Genomic DNA, 17714 nt, shown 5'->3' with positions numbered 1-17714 from the left:
TGGCTTTGTACTTTTATCTTATAGATAAGGAGACACAGGTGAACAGAATGCAGAATGGCAAAACTAACTAAAGAAATAAGATACCTGGGTCTCATGAATAAGAATTCTGTGCCCTTTCTAATATAATAAAGTATAAGCAACCACAATAACGAACACATGTTTCTTAAAAGTCATTATAAAAATTAACATCTAATATCTTACCTTTTAAAATTAGATCTATTCAAGCAAAATTTCCAAGAACTACTGTGTTAAGAATTCAGAAAGGTTCTATAAATATATTTCAAGAACGCCATCAGGAAACTATATTAAAAGATAAGAAAAACAGAACATAGTTGGAAAAGTTGAAAGAACTGTTACCTCTATCAACTGCCAAACTCAGGCATCTGAAATTAGGCTGTTTTGTTCACATGTAAAAATGTAGAATACTAAGTTATGATGTAGTATGCCTACATAGTTTTAGAGTTTGATCTTTGTTCTAGGAATATTTCACATAATAAGGTGAATATTTCATGGCACTGAAAGCAAGACATTCATAATATATTAATGAAAGAAAATGCAGGTTTCAAAAGAGTATATGCACTGACTGCATGCAGCCTGCTTGGGATTCTCGCTCTCTCTCTCTCTCTCTCCCCTCCCCACTTTCACTCTCTTTGTCTCTCTCAAAACAAATAAACTTAACAAAAAAAGCTTAAAAAAAAATACGGGCGCCTGGGTGGCTCTGTCAGTTGAGTGTCAGACTTGGGCTCAGGTCATGATCTCATGGTTTGTGGGTTCCAGCCCTGCGTCGGGCTCTGTGCGGACAGCTCAGAGCCTGGAGTCTTTTTCAGATTCTGTGTCTCCCTCTCTCTCTGCCCCTCCCCTGCTCATGCTCTGTCTCTGTCTCTCAAAAAATAAATAAATGTTAAAAAAAAATTGAAAAAAAAACAACTAAAGGAGATAAGAATGTGGAAGTGTAGCTGCAACTACATGTCCCCCAAAGAAGAATTTTTCTTTTGCAAAGAACCATAAGAACAACTCATACTGGGATTCTATCAGGTGACTGGGTGTTCCACATAAGTGAGTATTTTCGATACCTGATTCCTACCCATCTCAAGCCCTCACACTACTTTTAAAAACTAAAGTTTTGCGGCGCCTGGGTGGCACAGTCGGTTAAGTGGTTCAGTGTCCAACTCTTGGTCTAGGCTCAGGTCATGATCTCACAGTTCTTGAGTTCAAGCCCCGCATCAGGCTCTGTGCTGATGGCATGGAGACTGCTTGGGATTCTGTCTCTCTGCTCTGCCCCTCTCCCGCTTGTGCACATACTTACTATCTCTCAAAATAAGTAAATAAACTTAAAAAAATTTTTTTTAATTAAAGTTTTTAATGGAATTCTCTATAGCATGCACTGAATATTTTCTTGACTTTTTAATTTTTTTTTAACGTTTATTTTTGAGACAGAGAGAGACAGAGCATGAACAGGGGAGGGGCAGAGAGAGAGGGAGACACAGAATCTGAAACAGGCTCCAGGCTCTGAGCTGTCAGCACAGAGCCCGACGCGGGGCTCAAACTCACAGACCATGAGATCATGACCTGAGCCGAAGTCAGACGCTTAACCGACCAAGCCACCCAGGCGTCCCTACTTTTTAAGCACACTATACGGATTGTGTTCTACTGATGGATAATTCATGATCATTATTGTTATTATGAAATGACAATAATTTAATTCAGCATTATTATTATGATCCTTTATTTGAGTGCTTTCTAGGCACATAAACATGAGGCAAGGCAATCCATACTGAGACAGTACAAATCGAACTTTCAAAAAGCAAAAAAGGAATCTGGAAAGCAGCAAGAGATAAGCTACTCACCACCTACAAAGGAAACTCAGTAGGATTAATAGCCCATGTCTCATCCAAACACTGGAGGGCAGAAAGCAGTAGATGACAAATGTAAAGTGCTGAAGGAAAAAACTGTTAAACGAGAATTCTATATCCAGAGAAACTATGCTTCAAAGATGAAGGTAAACTCCAGGCATGCTCAGCTAAACAAAAGCTGCAGGAGTATGTGGCCAGGAGACCTGCCCTAGAAGAAATGCTACAGGGAGCCCATCAGGTTGAAATGAAAGGGCACAAGAGAGTAACTCAAAGCCACATGAATCAAATAAGAACACTGGCAAGGGTAACTAACTACACACATAAACATAAAGAAAACCAGTAATATTGTAGTTTGGTTTGGAACTTTTTTTTTTTCCTAATATGATTGAAAAGACAAATGCATATGGCAACAATTATAAATCTATGATAATGGCCATACAATATATAAAGATGAAGTGCATAACAATCATAGCATAAAAGGGGATAGAGCTGTACAGGAAAAAAGCTTTCAATACTATAAAAGCTAAGTTAGTATTATTTCAAAGTAGACTGTTTCAAGTTTAAGATGTTAATTGTAATTCCCAATGTCACCACTAAGAAATGCTTTGTTTTCAAACTATCTTCATGATCTGAGAAATATTTTCTTGAATCCCCTCTCTGACCTATCATTTATGAGCCCCTAGAGTAAAGCGTGGGACTTTACACATGCAAACTCCCTGAATTCTTTCAATATCTCTATTAAGTGGGTACTATTATTCTCATTTTACAGACGAAGAAGCTGAGATAAACAGTAATTTTGTCCAGAGTGATAGAACTGTAAGAAACAACCAGGATTTCAATTAGAACCTTCATATGCTTTTTTTCTCCTCTTTGATCTGTACCTTCAGTATCTAGAATCTCATGATCTTGTCTCTTCCTACCCAATGTACCACCAACCACCTGTGCAACAACAAATGATAATTATCTCCTTCATGGTCAAGACTTCATATAACTCTTGGGGCGCCTGGGTGGCTCAGTCGGTTGAGCGTCCGACTTCGGCTCAGGTCATGATCTCATGGTCTGTGAGTTCGAGCCCCGCGTCAGGCTCTGTGCTGACAGCTCAGAGCCTGGAGCTGCTTTGGATTCTGTGTCTCCCTCTCTCTCTGCCCCTCCCCCGCTCATGCTCTGTCTGTCTCAAAATAAATATTTTTAAAAAAATTAAAAAAAAGACTTCATATAACTCTAAAGAAAGGCTGCAGAATCTACAATCTATCTCTCCAAAACAGTTCTCTCCCCAAACCCCATACCCAGTCACCTTTTGGACAACTTCAACCAATATTCTGAACATCTCAATTTCAAAGTGTCTAGAACAGGGCTCACCCCCCTTGGTGAATCACACCACCATCCAACCAATTTCCTAATCCCAGAAACCTTCAAGTAATTTTAGGTTCTTTCCTGACCCTTTACATTTAATCACCCAGCAAATGCACCACCTAAATACTTCTCTACCCACTGCTACTTCCTGAGTTCAAGTCCTCATCACTCTTGCCTAAATATCTATGGAGGGATCCTGTTCTCTGCCTCGTAGAGATTTCTTGTACTCAGCCCTCACTCTGGCCAATAAACCTTTCACAGTGTACATATGATCATAATACCAAACAAATGCATGCAGCCAACAAACATTTATTCAATATTTGTTATTTTCTAGCTTTGTACTGAGTGCTAGGTATAGAAAGATCTAGGGATAAAATACATTTTTTTAAGCTGTTCAGAGTCTAGCGGGAATGCAGATATAAAAAGATGAATATCGACTAATCTGGAAATGCTGAGGTAGAGATACATACAAGGGACTTTAAGAGCAATAAAGAGGGGCACCTAACTCAGACTTGTAGGAAAGTGTTTGTGGAGGAAGTGACAATTCAATTTAGACAGGAGTTACCCAAGAATGTGGTAAAGAAAGGGCATTCAAAACCAGGAGAAAGTATGAACAAAGGACAGCAAGAAATCCCACTGGCGGAAAATCTTGTATGCCATAAGGAAATCTAATCCCATAGTAAATGGATATCTACTTTTGATTTTTAAGTAGCTCATTCTGATGAGCATGGAGAAGAGGGGAACAGTGGTAAGAACACCAGTCAGGAGACTGCTGCAGTTGTACAGGGAAAATAAAGAGGGCCTGTCCTAAGGAATTGGCAGCAAGGACGGAGAGGAGAGTACAGATTCCAGAAATATTTAGGAGGTTGAATTGGCAGGACTTGCTAAGTGTCTGAATGTGGCGGGGGTGGAAGGATGAGGAAGGAGGAGAAGCCAAGGATGACTCATAGGCTTTTGACTTTGGGGACTTGGTGCCACCCCATGAGATACAGCAGTGTTCCCAGACCTTTGGTTTTCAGGGAACTGTAAAATTTCCAACAAATTTTGGGCTCTGACAGAATGTTGTCAACTAAAGACCTAAATATACCCTACCATCCACTATCAACATCATTTCATTAGAAAAAGCACATTTTAACACCCAAAATGTAAACAGATTTCGCTTTCTGAAAAATTTACCACAGGGCCCTTCTTTTTCTAATTTTATCACAGATGATAGAAAATTAGTACCAGGCCTCAGACCAAAGCTGGGAAGCCCTGAAATGGAGATATAGCAGAAATCCGTTCAGCAGTAAGATGATGAGTTGAAGGCAGAGGAGAATATAGTCCCTGCCCTCACTAACTCTCTAGCCCTAAAGAGATGTCTATCTCATATATATTAAGGGTTATAAAAGAGTTCCAGAATTAGGGGGGCACCTGGGTGGCTCAGTTGGTTGAGCGTCCGACTTTGGCTCAGGTCATGATCTCATGGTTTGTGAGTTTGGGCTCCACATCGGGCTCTGTGCTGACAGCTGAGAGCCTGGAGCCTGCTTCCGATTCTGTGTCTCCTCTCTCTCTGCCCCTCCCCCACATGCACTCTGTCTCTCTCTGCCTGTCAAAAATAAAGCAAACTAATAAAATAAAATTAAAAAAAAAAAAAAGAGTTCCAGAATTATGGAAACCCTGTAGAGGAGGCCCTCAAATGTGCCGAGAGGGTAAGTGGCTGGGGAGCAGAATCTCTAAGGATGATCTGCAATTTGCCAGATAAACCAAGGAAGTTTGGCATGGTCTGGGCAGAAGGAACAGCATGTCCAAAGGTATGTAGTTATGCAGGAAAATTCATATTTGGGGAACTGTGGATAGTTTGGCATGACTTGATGATTATCTTGGAAAATGGCAAGAGAAGAGCTGGAAAAGTACACAGAAGTGAAATTACAGAGGGGTTGGTAATCCAGGCTAAGAAGTCTGTAAATTATCTGATGAGCACTGGGAAGAATCAAATGATGACCCAGTAGGCGAGGCTATGGCCAGATTTACCACCTGGAAATACCATTCTGACTGCAGAAGAGAGGTTGGACTGTAGGGGAATAAAACTGGAGGTGAGGAAACCAAGTTCAAAGTGTTTGCAAGAGCCTAGGTAAGAAATACAGATATATTAAAGCAAGTGGAACAGTAAAGAGAGAGACCAGTACAACCAACAGATATTTACTGAGCTCCTACACTCTTTGGGGGGTATCAATGTCAATCAGACAAGATCCCTGCTCTTTGGGAACTTATCTTCTATTTTGTTAAACCAAAAGAGAATCATAGGGATGTCTGGGTGGCTCAGTCAGTTAAGCGTCCGACTCTCGATTTCAGCTCAGGTCATGATTTTATGGTTGTTAGATCGAGTCCCGTGTTGGGCTCTGCGCTTGGCATGGAGCCTGCTTAAGATTCTCTCTCTTCCTCTCCCTCTGCCCCTCCTCTGCTCGTGCTCTCTCACTCTTAAAAAGTTAAAAATTAAAATTCCCTTTCTTTAAAAAAAAAAAACAAAAAAAAACAAAAAGAGGATCATAATTTACATAAATATTTTGCAATTTAAAAATCTGACAATGTATCAAACGCTTTCACAAGTCTCTATATATGTGTACATATATGATAAAACCATTTTTAAGATGCACTAAATTTACATAATTTATTAAACCATTACCCTATTCTTATAATGTTGGCTCATTACCCTATGATAAAATCCTGGGACATTGCAAAAAATCAAAAGTTAAATATTTTCCTGAATCAAAAAATATATATTTTTAAAAAGCTCTGGATTCAAGTGGTTTCACAGAGGATTGCACCAATTTATACTCCCATAGTAATATCTAGGAGTAGAATCCAAAGGATTTGTTGATCAACCAGGATGTTCAAGTTGAAAGAAGGGAAGAAGATTAGAATGATTTTCAGAGTGCTGGTTTAGGCAACATGGTAGATAGTGGTATTATTTCCAAACAGTAGAAGAAAAAAACAGAAGATATGAGGAGTAATTAATGAGTTCATTCCAGAAGAGATGAACTGGATGTTTGTGACACTCAGGTGGTAATGTCCAGCGAACAACTGTAAACACATAGTTGGAGTTCTGGACACAGGTCAAGTAATATTTTGAAAAATTATCAGCATAAAGAGGAGACAGAATCTTAGGGGCTATAACATGCAACAAGAACAGCATCCCTGAATGAATCAGATGGGCAAGAAAACAGCTGACAAAATTACATCACAAAAAACAAGGGAATTAAGGAAATAGTTCCACTTACAATAGCATCAAAAACAACAAAATACTTAGGAACAAACTTAAGAAAAAAAGTTCATTGTACGCTAAAAACTACAAAACAATGTTAAAAGATATTAAAGAAGATCTACAAAAATGGAAAGACATCCGTATTCATAGATGAGAGGGCCTTGAAACTGTTAAGAAGCAGTACTCCCAAAACTGATCGATAGCTTCAATGCAATCCATAGCAAAACACCAGGCTTTTAGCAGAAATTGACAAAATCATCCCGAAATCCACACAGAAATGCAAGCAGCCCAAACACCCAAAATAATCGTGAAAAAGAAAAAGTTGGGGGACTTCTTGATTTTAAAACTTACTATACGCTATAATACTCAAGACAGTGTGGTACTGGCATAAAGATAAATATACAGATCAACAAAATAGACTTGACGGTCCAGAAATTAACTCTCATATTTATGCTCAACTGATTGTCAACAAGTTTGACAAGACCATTCAATGGGGAAAGGCCAGACTTTTCAATGAATGATGCCAGAATATCTGGATATTGACACACAAAACACTAAAGTTGGACCCTTACCTCACAACATAAACAAAAATTAACTCAAAATGGATCAGAAATCAAACTGCAGGGCTAAAACTCTTTAAAAAAACAACATAAGAGAATATCTTCAGGACTTTGGGTTGAGCAATGATACCTTAGATATGACACCAAAAGCACAAACAATAGAAGAAAAAATAAGTAAATTGGATTCATCAAAATTAAAGCCATTTGTGCTATGAAGGACTTAATCAAGAAAATGAAAAGACAGGGGCACCCGAGTGGCTCCCTCGGTTGGGCCTCCAGCTCTTGATTTCAGCTCAGGTCATGGTCTCGAGGTTCGTGAGTCTGAGCCCCACATTGAGCTGTATGTGGGCAGTGCGGGGCCTGGTTGGGATTCTCTCTCCCTCTCTCCCTTTCTCTCACACCCCTGCTTTTGTGTGCTCTCTCTCTCTCAAAATAAGTAAAATAAATTTTATAAAAATAAAATGAAAAGACAACCCAAAGAATGGGACAAACTATCTTTAAATCATATATCTGATAAAAGACTTGCAGTCAGAATATATAAATATATACAATAATATTATTATACTAATCAGTAATCAACAATAATCAATAATAAAAAGACAACCTAATTTAAAAATGGGCAGAGGTTGCCAAATACACCTCAATAAAGCTGAAAATAAAATAAAGTAAATAAAGTAAAATAAAAACAGGCAAAGGATTTGAATAGACATTTCTCTAAAGATATAATAAGGGCCAATAAACACAGGAGATGTTCACATCATTAGTCACTAGAGAAATGCAAAGCAAAACCATGAGATACCACTTCATATACACCAAGACCGCTAAAATTAAAAAGGCAATAAATAACAAATATTTGCAAAAATGCAGAAAAAGTGGAACCTTCATATATTGTTATGGTAGGGATGTAATTAGGTGTGGCCACTCTGGAAAACAGTTGGGTAGTTCCTCCAACTGTTAGGTATAGAGTTACTGTACGATTCAGCAATTCTACTTCTTGATATACACCTAAGAGAAACGAAAACTTATGTCCACACATAAACTTGACCAGGAATGTTCACAGCTCCATTATTCATAATAGCCAACAAGTGGAAACAACCCAACGTCTACCAGCTGATGAACGAATAAATAAAATGTCATGTAGATACAGTAGCATATCATTCAGCCACAAAAAAAGAATGAAGGACTGATACACGCTACAATGTGGATGACTCTTGAAAACATTACACTAAGTGAAAGAAGCCAGTCATAAAAGACTACATATTGAATAGATTCCATTCATATGAAATGGCTAGAATCGGCAAATTGATAAAAACAGAAAGTAGACTGGAGGTTGCTTAGGGTGAGCAGTTAAGTAGCAGGGGGTGGAGGAAAATGGGGACTGACTGCTAACGGGGGTGGAGTTTCTATAAGGGGGAATGAAAACATTCTAAAATTAGATTATGGTGATGGTTACACAACCCTGCGAATACACTAAAATCTTTTAATCACCCACTTCAAATGGGTAAACTTTACGACATGTCAATTATGTGTCAAAAAGCTATTTGAAAAAGAAAAAGCAGGGGCGCCTGAGTGGCTCAGTCAGCTGAATGTCAGACTCAGGTCACGATCTCAGGGTCATGGGATCGAGCCCCACATCGGGCTCCACACTGAACTTGGAGCATACTTGGGATTGTCTCTATCGCTCTGCCCCTCGCTCTTTTTTTTCTCTCTCTCTCTGTAAAATAAAAAAATAAAAAATTTTAAAAAAAGAAAAGAAAAAACAAGGAAAGAGACTGTTTCAAGAAGAGAGGAGTGGTCAATGCTACACAAGGCAATAAAGTATACATATATTTTGTTTTTTAAAATACTTCCATTATTGTTTCTTGCCAACAGGACAAAGTAGCAGTACAAACACCTAATGTTTATTGAGCACTTACCCTGTGCCAGGCATGGTACTGAGAACTTTATCTGCATCTATGTATTTAAACCTCTTAACCTTATAATGTAGGCATCATCATCTCTTTTACAGATGAAAAGAACTAAGGCTGGAAGATTCGGAGATCACCCAGTGTCACAACACTTATAAATGAAGGAGCCAGAATTTGAACTCAGATAGTCAGGCAAGAGAACCCTCACTCTTGGGGTGCCTGGGTGGCTCAGCTGGTTAAGCGCCCGACTTCAGCTCAGGTCATGATCTTGCAGTTCATGAGTTCGAGCCTGGCATCGCACTGTCTGATGTCAGCACAGAGCCCGCTTTGGATTCTCTGTCCCCCTCTCTCTCTGCCCCTTCCCCATTCATACACACACACTCTCTCTGTCTCTCTCAAAAATAAATAAACATTAAAAAAAAAGAGAGAGAGAACCTTCACTCTTAACCACTGTATCCTCCATTCCATGGCTTACTAGGATCCTCACAATCTCGCCCCTTATTACCAATCTGTTCTCATCTTTTAAATAGATTCTATCCATCCTGAAACACATGCAGTTCCTGAAATGTGCGTGGCGTTTGCTCCATGCCTCAACACACGCGGATACCTCTGTCTAGAAAGCTCTTCTCTTCTCTGTCCATCCGGTGACCTCCTGCTCATCTGCAAAGACTGCTCAGCGGTGTGCATCTTCTGTGATCCTCACTGGTCTCCCTGCTGCCCCCAGAGCTAGACCCCTATACCTTACCACAACATACTTGATGCACTGGAGGCGCTAGGCGTCCATCACCGAATGAAGAAATAAATGAATACAAATATTCAATTGTCCTATAAAAGAGCACACTGTATTTTTGGAAATAGCCTGAGCCAATTCTGATAAATTAAGTGGGGGATCAGGCTGAGTAATATTCTTTTGGGTCCAAAAAGAGGTGTGATAATAAAGTAAAGATGTTGATTTTAGGGTTTGGCTCATGAAACGGTTCTCAAGACAATTCCGAAAGAGTCTGAAAATGTTTTGCTCAATTAGAGGAGAGCTAGAAAACCGGACTGCATCCCGTGGGATAAGATTTATTTGGTCATATAAGTTCTAGTATGGTGCTTTTCATTTTTTTCTTTGTCTCATTATTTTCAAGTCACACAGTATAAGGCAATTGCACTTTTATTAAACATATTTCATTTCCTAAACAGCAAGCCACTAAATGAGTTATCCCCATTTCCCCACTCATGCTTTCTTTCCTCGGTAACTATTTTGACATGTTAAAGAAATATTTTATTATCAGAGGGTGATTTTGCTTATTTCCAAAGAGGGAAATAATTTGCTACTCTTTAACTTAACTCTACCCTTAACTCCAAGGAAGGTCTTGCTCATGAAAGGAAAAACAAAGTACAGAATCTACGAATGTGTGATCCAATCGCCATCAAAGCAATTTACATTCAGCATATATTTGAGTTCATTTAGCTATCAGAGTAAAGCCTAAATCCCCCATGTATCTTGCCAGTACAAAAGTACACTTAGGCCAAAACAAAATGTTTTAACATGACATGTTTCACTCTTCCAACACTTTGAGAAATTTCCAAGGAACTACAAAAAGAGAGCTTCCTGAAACAAACAACTTTACATCTTCAATCACATCCTAGATAAGCCCTACCCCAATCTGGATTCAGAGCCCCAACAAAGCAACAGAAGATAATTAAGTTGTGCTCCAGCAGACAATTGATTTCTCTGTTTCTTCCAACCCTCAGTCTTGACACACCAATAAGCCTGTCTGTGATGGCGCCCAATTCTCTAAGCACAACTACCCGTGGTACGTTAACGTAAGTAGTTTTTCTTAATGTCAGAATTTTATACATTTTTACATTATGTGTATGCAAGGAGCAGATACAAAGGTTAGATCTCGGTATTAGCCTGATAAGCACATTTCTGCTAATGTCACTGACTAGTTGCTTCCTGGCTGTTAATAGAATATCACTTCGAATATTCCCATCTTGTTGGGTAATGAACAATAGTTTTGAAAAATAGAACCTCAGGAATGAACATACTCTTACAACCTCCAAAAAGTTATAGACATGTAGATATTTAATCACTGCCCTCTTGGCTTATACTTCTTTGTTCAAAGTAAAACCAAGAAGCAAAAGTGGCTACATATCCTCCTTTAACTAACAGAGAAATGAGTAGCTAACAAGTTGTTCTAGGAGGGCAAAGTTTTTACTGACTTGGTCTGACAGGCTAAAATGACAATAAACCCGATAGTTTATACTGTCTCTGGTTAGTCTTTCTAATCACCCTCACAGAGTAACTTGAGAGATAATTATACTTGACAAGTGGCTAAATGTGTAAATACGGTTTGTTTATTGTATTTCTATTGTTTCTGACCTCCTTCTTTGATATTTCACTTCTCTTTTCTTTGTTTTTCAGATATACAGTGTATTTCCCTTTCAGAATTAGAATATCAGTTTCTTAAAGAAAAACTGAGTTGGTAAGAGTAGAACATTTTCCCCTCAAATAGATACATTATTCTTTAGATATTCACAAGAAAACCATCCGCGAAAATTCTAAAACATCCAAGCATACAGTTTATAGTTTAGTATTTGTTAAACACGGAGGTAAATAAAATACTAGGGAACTCTAAGATACTCCACTTATATACTAAACTTTTTTTTAAATTTTTTCAACGTTTTTTTTATTTATTTTTGGGACAGAGAGAGACAGAGCATGAACGGGGGAGGGGCAGAGAGAGAGGGAGAAACAGAATCGGAAACAGGCTCCAGGCTCCGAGGCACCAGCCCAGAGCCCGACGCGGGGCTCGAACTCACGGACCGCGAGATCGTGACCTGGCTGAAGTCGGACGCTTAACCGACTGCGCCACCCAGGCGCCCCTAAACTTTTTTTAAATGCCACTATTAAAGGATGTGCCAAAAAGTTATCTGTAGGAGGTTAGTTTTCAGTCAGGGAGGTTAGTTCAATGAACAGACACAAAGGATGGGTAAGTAGGACATGGGACAGAAACCATTTTAGCCCCTGAACCAAAATGAAGGAAATAGTCTAAGACTGAAGTGGATAAAATGAAAACATAAGGGATGAGGGTGAACTGCCAACAGAAAAGGCCCAAGAGACTATGACCACCTCAAATCTAAGGGACAGGGCTGTGGTGGCAACTAACAGAGCATAGAGGAAACAACTGAATGTACTTTTTAAAAAGCCTAGATTTTATCTTTACAGAAGCAAACTCTGGAAAGACCCCATTTGGCAGTGTGGCTCAGACCCTGTCACAGGTGAGGAGGGAGTTTGTATGACAAACAGATTTCTTCCCTACAGTCAAAATGGACGCACTGAGCACAGGGTTTGAGGCCATCACACATTAAGATCATCAGCCCATGCCCTTCACGGGCTCCACACTCACAGTGCAAACTGTCCCACTATAATCTGGCTTTCTCACAGATAAGCATGCGGGGAAGGCAATGCCTTGGTTGGCAGATCTGAATACGCTCGAGAAGTACAGCTTTTACTGGAAAAGAGTAAATTAACATTTTGGTTCAAACTTCGGTTTCTTATGAGGTTGGCATGAGTCTGTCATCCCTGGATTCTCAATCCCTCTAGGTATACTAATAAAATTGGGCTTCCAGACTTTAATGCCAGGCAGATCTTGGAACATGGCAACCACACCACAGAATTGGCTCCCTGTCTATGGGCAGCCAGCCATCATTCTGACAGACTCCTGAAAAGACAACAGTGGTTACCTTGACCTTGAGACATACTTTTTCTTCACACTGTAACAGAAATGTTTCTGCATTCTGACTTCTAATGCATGCAACTTATAAACTGTTAGAATAAAAACAATACCTCAGGACATATTTACAGGTTTGCTAGAACCTCTAAAGCAACCAGCTCTTTGGGAAGCACATAAAGTACTTTTGAGAAGGCTAATTCTTAGCCTTAGTTTAGATTGAATTGTTTCAGTTATGAATTGCCTCATGTGATGGGAAATGCTGGAGGATGAGGACCAAATAATATAGAATCCCCTGCGGACCTTGTCAAACACCTCTTCCTTACCCTCCACTGACAATCAGCCAATTAATCAACAGTAGGTTCTTGGACACTTCTGATGCACTAACACTGGAGATATGGCAGTTAGCAAAATTGTCCCCACATGACTGGACTCACTGTCTTGAGGAACCACTGTAACTGATGAGTCTACTTCCTTGCTTGGGCATGCTGGGGTAGAAAGAAGATTGAAAATGACTCATCCCAAGTGAGATTAGACTTTTCAAGTGAATTTTGTCAACACGATTACAGAGAATTTTGTTCCTGGCTTTATTCAAAACACAAATCTGTTCTAGTCATCTGATGTAAGACTAAACAAAAGCATTCATTAATAAAAAGCAGAGAAGACATAATGCCAAAATTTTTGTATATTTTAGCACTTAATACATTTATCTTCTGCCAGGCAAATGGCATGCAACTTGTTTCTAACTCAAAGAAAGATAATGGAAAAAACTGTTTACAGAAGAACAGTCTTCAATAATTCACAGCTTGATGATCTAATGAAATTACTTTAAAATGTCAAATGCCAAAATGCTGTATCAAATCTCCTTTTGCATTTCAACTCTAAGTTAACATTTTGATGGAAAAGGAATTCAACAAATAGTAACTGTTTTATGGAAGGCTCACCCACCTTTTACTAAGCCCAGTTAAGCACATTAATTATTTTTTAATACGGAACACTTCACGAATTCGTGTGTCATCCTTGCATGGTGGTCATGTCCATCTTCTTTGTATCATTCCAATTTTAGTGTATGCGTTACTCAAGTGAGCATACATTTGGACGGATTGGCTATGGAAGAGCTCTTTTATAAAGAGGTTTTTAAAATATTTTTTATGTATACTTTTTAAAAAATATATCACCCTAACAAGTTTTAAGTGTCTACACATAAGTTAAATAATCTACTCTAAGTACATGCCAAAAAATTATCTGTGTGTATATACATACATATATATATATATATATATATATATATATATATATATATATGTACAGCTTTTAAAACTAGGGGTTCAGTCAGTTGTGAGATGATGATGATGAATATGACTTATCCTTAAGAATCTTAGTTGTGAGATGATGATTAATATAAAAATTCTTAAGAATAAGTCATTTCATTTTTATTTCATTTACAAGAACAATTTTTTTTTAATTTTTTTTAACGTTTATTTATTTTTGAGACAGAGAGAGACAGAGCATGAACGGGGGAGGGGCAGAGAGAAAGGGAGACACAGAATCGGGAGCAGGCTCCAGGCTCTGAGCCATCAGCCCAGAGCCCGACGCGAGGCTCGAACTCACGGACCGCGAGATCGTGACCTGCCTGAGCTGAAGTCGGACGCTTAACCGACTGAGCCACCCAGGCGCCCCAAGAACAATTTTTTTTTAAAGCATAAGGCTTCTTATGCATGCCTTTAGCACATTACAAAGCCTTAATTTATTGATGAATGAGGGACACTCTCTCTGTGGCTAAGGGACTCTAAGGGTATTGATCACTTTAGATTCTTCTACTTGTTCATAAACTTAAAAAAAAAAAAAAAGAGGTGGGGAGGGCGTCTGGGTGGCTCAATTAAGTGTCCAACTCTTGATCTTGGCTCAGGTCATGATCTCATGGTAAGTTCGAGCCCTGTGTAGGGCTTTGCACTGTCAGTGTGGAGCCTGCTTGGGATCGTTCTTTCCCTCTCGCTCTCTCTCTACCCTTCCCCTGCTAGTGCTCTCTCTCCCTTTCAAAATAAATAAACTTTAAAAAAAAAAAAAAAGATTCTTCTACTTGTTCAGGTCTCTCTTAGGACAGACAATTGCTCCACTTCCTGGTCTTCGACACGTGGCTCTTCTTCCTCCACCCTCTCTACCTAATTCTAGATACTTCCTTCAGCTTTCACCTAGGACTCCCAATTTCTCCCTGCTATCTGCATATGGTCTTTTCTTGTAATAGAAGAAAATCAAAGCCATTGGCCTCATCCATGGGTCTTCCATCCCTCGTGTTTCACAGGAAAGTATCCTTCTATCCAAGGAGAGATGTCCCCCAACAAATGTGCCCTCCACACTCTGTTAAGTCCTCACATCATCAATTATTACCCCCTATCATTCTTCTCCAATCTCTCCTTTGCATCTAGGAGCACACTCATAGTTCCTTTGTATAATGACAACAAAAATGTTAAACCACTCTTACTTCAATCTGGTTGTCATTCTACCAACAACATTCCATCCCCTCAATTTTTTTAATGATAGTCTACTCTCTGTGCTGCACTTTCCCATTCCTTTGTTATGTTACCTGGCTTCCCCTCTCTCTCTTCCAGCAAATCTGTCTCTCAAATGGATACTGAGAATTTCCCACTACTAAATGCAGTCTCTTCAACCTCTTGACAGCACCTGGGATACCTGAATGAAATGCCTCCTTCTCCTGGAAACTCTCCCCTCCCATGGCTTCCCTGAGTTCTCCCGAATACCTCTACTTCTCTGGTCTCTGCATTCTTCTCCAATCCATTTTCCCCCATCAATTCTAAATGCAGGTAATCTCAAGGTTCCATTCACAGTCTTACTTTTTCCTTCAACATCTGGTTGCTCTTGCTCAGTCACTGACTGAACATGTGGCATCTGATTTGACAGTGACCGTAAGGATCTACTACAGACAGCAACTGTTTCTGAGGCATGATTTGAACCACCTGTGCTTCTGAAAACCGGTATGTGTGTTAACAAGTCATTTGGCTGATGACACAAGCCCAGTTGTGTGCTCAGTTTCCACATGGGGCATTTGTGAGTCGCTCCCTGAGGTGGGACACATATTATGTGCAATATGGTACTCCAAAGTGGGACTCAAAAAGATCTATGTCTCCTTCAAGACCATCACAGGTTTTCTGGACTCCTCTCTGGAGCTCGCAATTTCCTGTACTTCAATTATAACCCTGCCTTGGCTATTGCCTGAGAGTACATATAACTCAATATGTTCAAAACAGAACTCACCAGTGTCCCATCAAACCCACCCCTTCTTCTGAAGTTCTATTTCCAACAGTAGCACCACCATCTTCTCTCACAGGCTTACAACCCCAGTTCACCTTGCTGACTCTATGTCCCTGTTCGCCTGCACAACCAACCAGCTACCCAGACTGCCAATTCTTGCACTCAGTTCTCTCCTACTTAACCTCTCCTCTTATTACAAAGAAACTATGCCAATTTGGGTCACCATTCTTTTCTCTCCCCTGCCAAAAATGGTCCTTTCCCTGGTTTGCTTGTCTCTAGATTCTATTTCAACCTGGTTTATTCTATTATTCTGACCCCACCACTTGTGCATATCTCTACTACTTCCTTTCTTCCCTTACTGTGGTCAACTTAACACCTCAGACTCGTCTGCCATGCATCGTATTTCCTTCATCTCCACTTGTGTGATTCTGCTCATGGTTCACCTCTTCTGTGGTGTGTAACTTTCCTACTCCCACAAGTTAAACCATTTCTTCTGAAGTAGCTTAGAATTGTATCTGTGCCTCTGAATAGTCCTTATTTTATTCTTCGAATTATAGTATTTTGCATAGGCCCTTTCTCTCTTTCCTCCCACTATATCCTAAGCTCACTGAAAACAGGGACTATTTATACACATTTTGATTCCCCACTGTACATACTGTTTATAGTAAGTGCCTTGCATTCAGGAGGTGTTCAGGTAGCCTCTACTAAGTGAAAAGTCATCTAAGGCACCATTTTATGAATGTATCCCATGTCACATAGTGCTATTCCCTGCAGGCAACATCAACTCTCGGAATGAGATCCTGGATGCCCTTAGCATCTTCGAGTGTATCCAAAAAGCATCTTCAAATCAGGCAATCCTAATAACTAATCTCTTAAGTTCTAGAACAGGTCCCTGGATGAACTGGGATATGCCAAAGTCAGCCTTCCAGTCTCATCAGAATAGAGACACCACAAAAGCAAGCTTCATTACTTGTGATATTATAATATCCTCAATCTTGTGAATATATGAATTGCCATGTTAGGAAAAAGGAGGAAATTTCAAAGTCCCACTTAATTTTCCATCCAGCAGATAGGAAAGCTTCATCCTTTCATTCAGAGCCCAAGAGCTTACTAAATGGTAGACTAAAAACCTTAATAAAGCTTTCAAATGTGTTTTACACCTTTACAAACAGCAAATTTCTGGAAGCATCTAGCTTAACATGAATTATGTGAAAAATTCAGCGTTATTAGTACTATTAAAATATTTTCTTTATACTTAAGTATAAACATAGAAAAGAAAATGGGCAGAATTTTCAAAATTGGCTAACAATGACATTTTAATTTCAGCTGTAAATTTTATTTGACTCTTTTTATTTTGTTTGGAGGTGGGGACAACTTTTACTTATAACAGGAATTCCTTGCTTTCTTTAAACACTGGAAGTAAGCCTTTGTAGGAAAGGATATTTCTGAAGTTTCTAAGAAACAAACTGGTATAATTTATGCCTTCAAATTTTCTCTCATAAATAACTAAATAATCTCTTTTTTTACTATTTGAAAATAAACCAAAACGTAGAATTTTAAAACCAAAAGTCATCAAGCCTTAATCTCCTTTATGACAATGAAGAAAATGAGGTAGGTAACGGTTAAGGTGACCTGCTTAGGATCTTTCTGTGAACTGTCCTTCCCACTGTACCATTCTACCACTGATGCAGCAAAAGTACCTCCCAAAATTAACTTCAGGAGGAAAAGCATATTACTCCTATACCTTAAAAATTATCAAGTATTCTTCAGGGAAGCTTTTAAAATTTTTGAAAAAACAGAAGAAT

General features: G+C 39.1%; 1 protein-coding gene and 1 non-coding gene across 2 annotated transcripts in view; both read right to left on the bottom strand.

The window, feature by feature from the left end:
• CDK6 (cyclin dependent kinase 6) overlaps positions 1-17714 on the bottom strand; it is a 251021-nt gene that overhangs the window by 196613 nt on the left and 36694 nt on the right. The window lies entirely within an intron of this gene.
• LOC121029000 (U6 spliceosomal RNA) lies at positions 13623-13727 on the bottom strand. Its single transcript, XR_005789527.1, has one exon. It is a non-coding gene; the product is annotated as a U6 spliceosomal RNA (small nuclear RNA).

The sequence above is a fragment of the Herpailurus yagouaroundi genome, unplaced genomic scaffold, assembly GCF_014898765.1.
Source record: "Herpailurus yagouaroundi ecotype Mexico unplaced genomic scaffold, PumYag 100, whole genome shotgun sequence".
Classification (NCBI taxonomy): Eukaryota; Metazoa; Chordata; class Mammalia; order Carnivora; family Felidae; genus Herpailurus; species Herpailurus yagouaroundi.
Note: the sequence above shows the minus strand (reverse complement) of the source record. Positions and strands in the feature narration are given on the sequence as shown.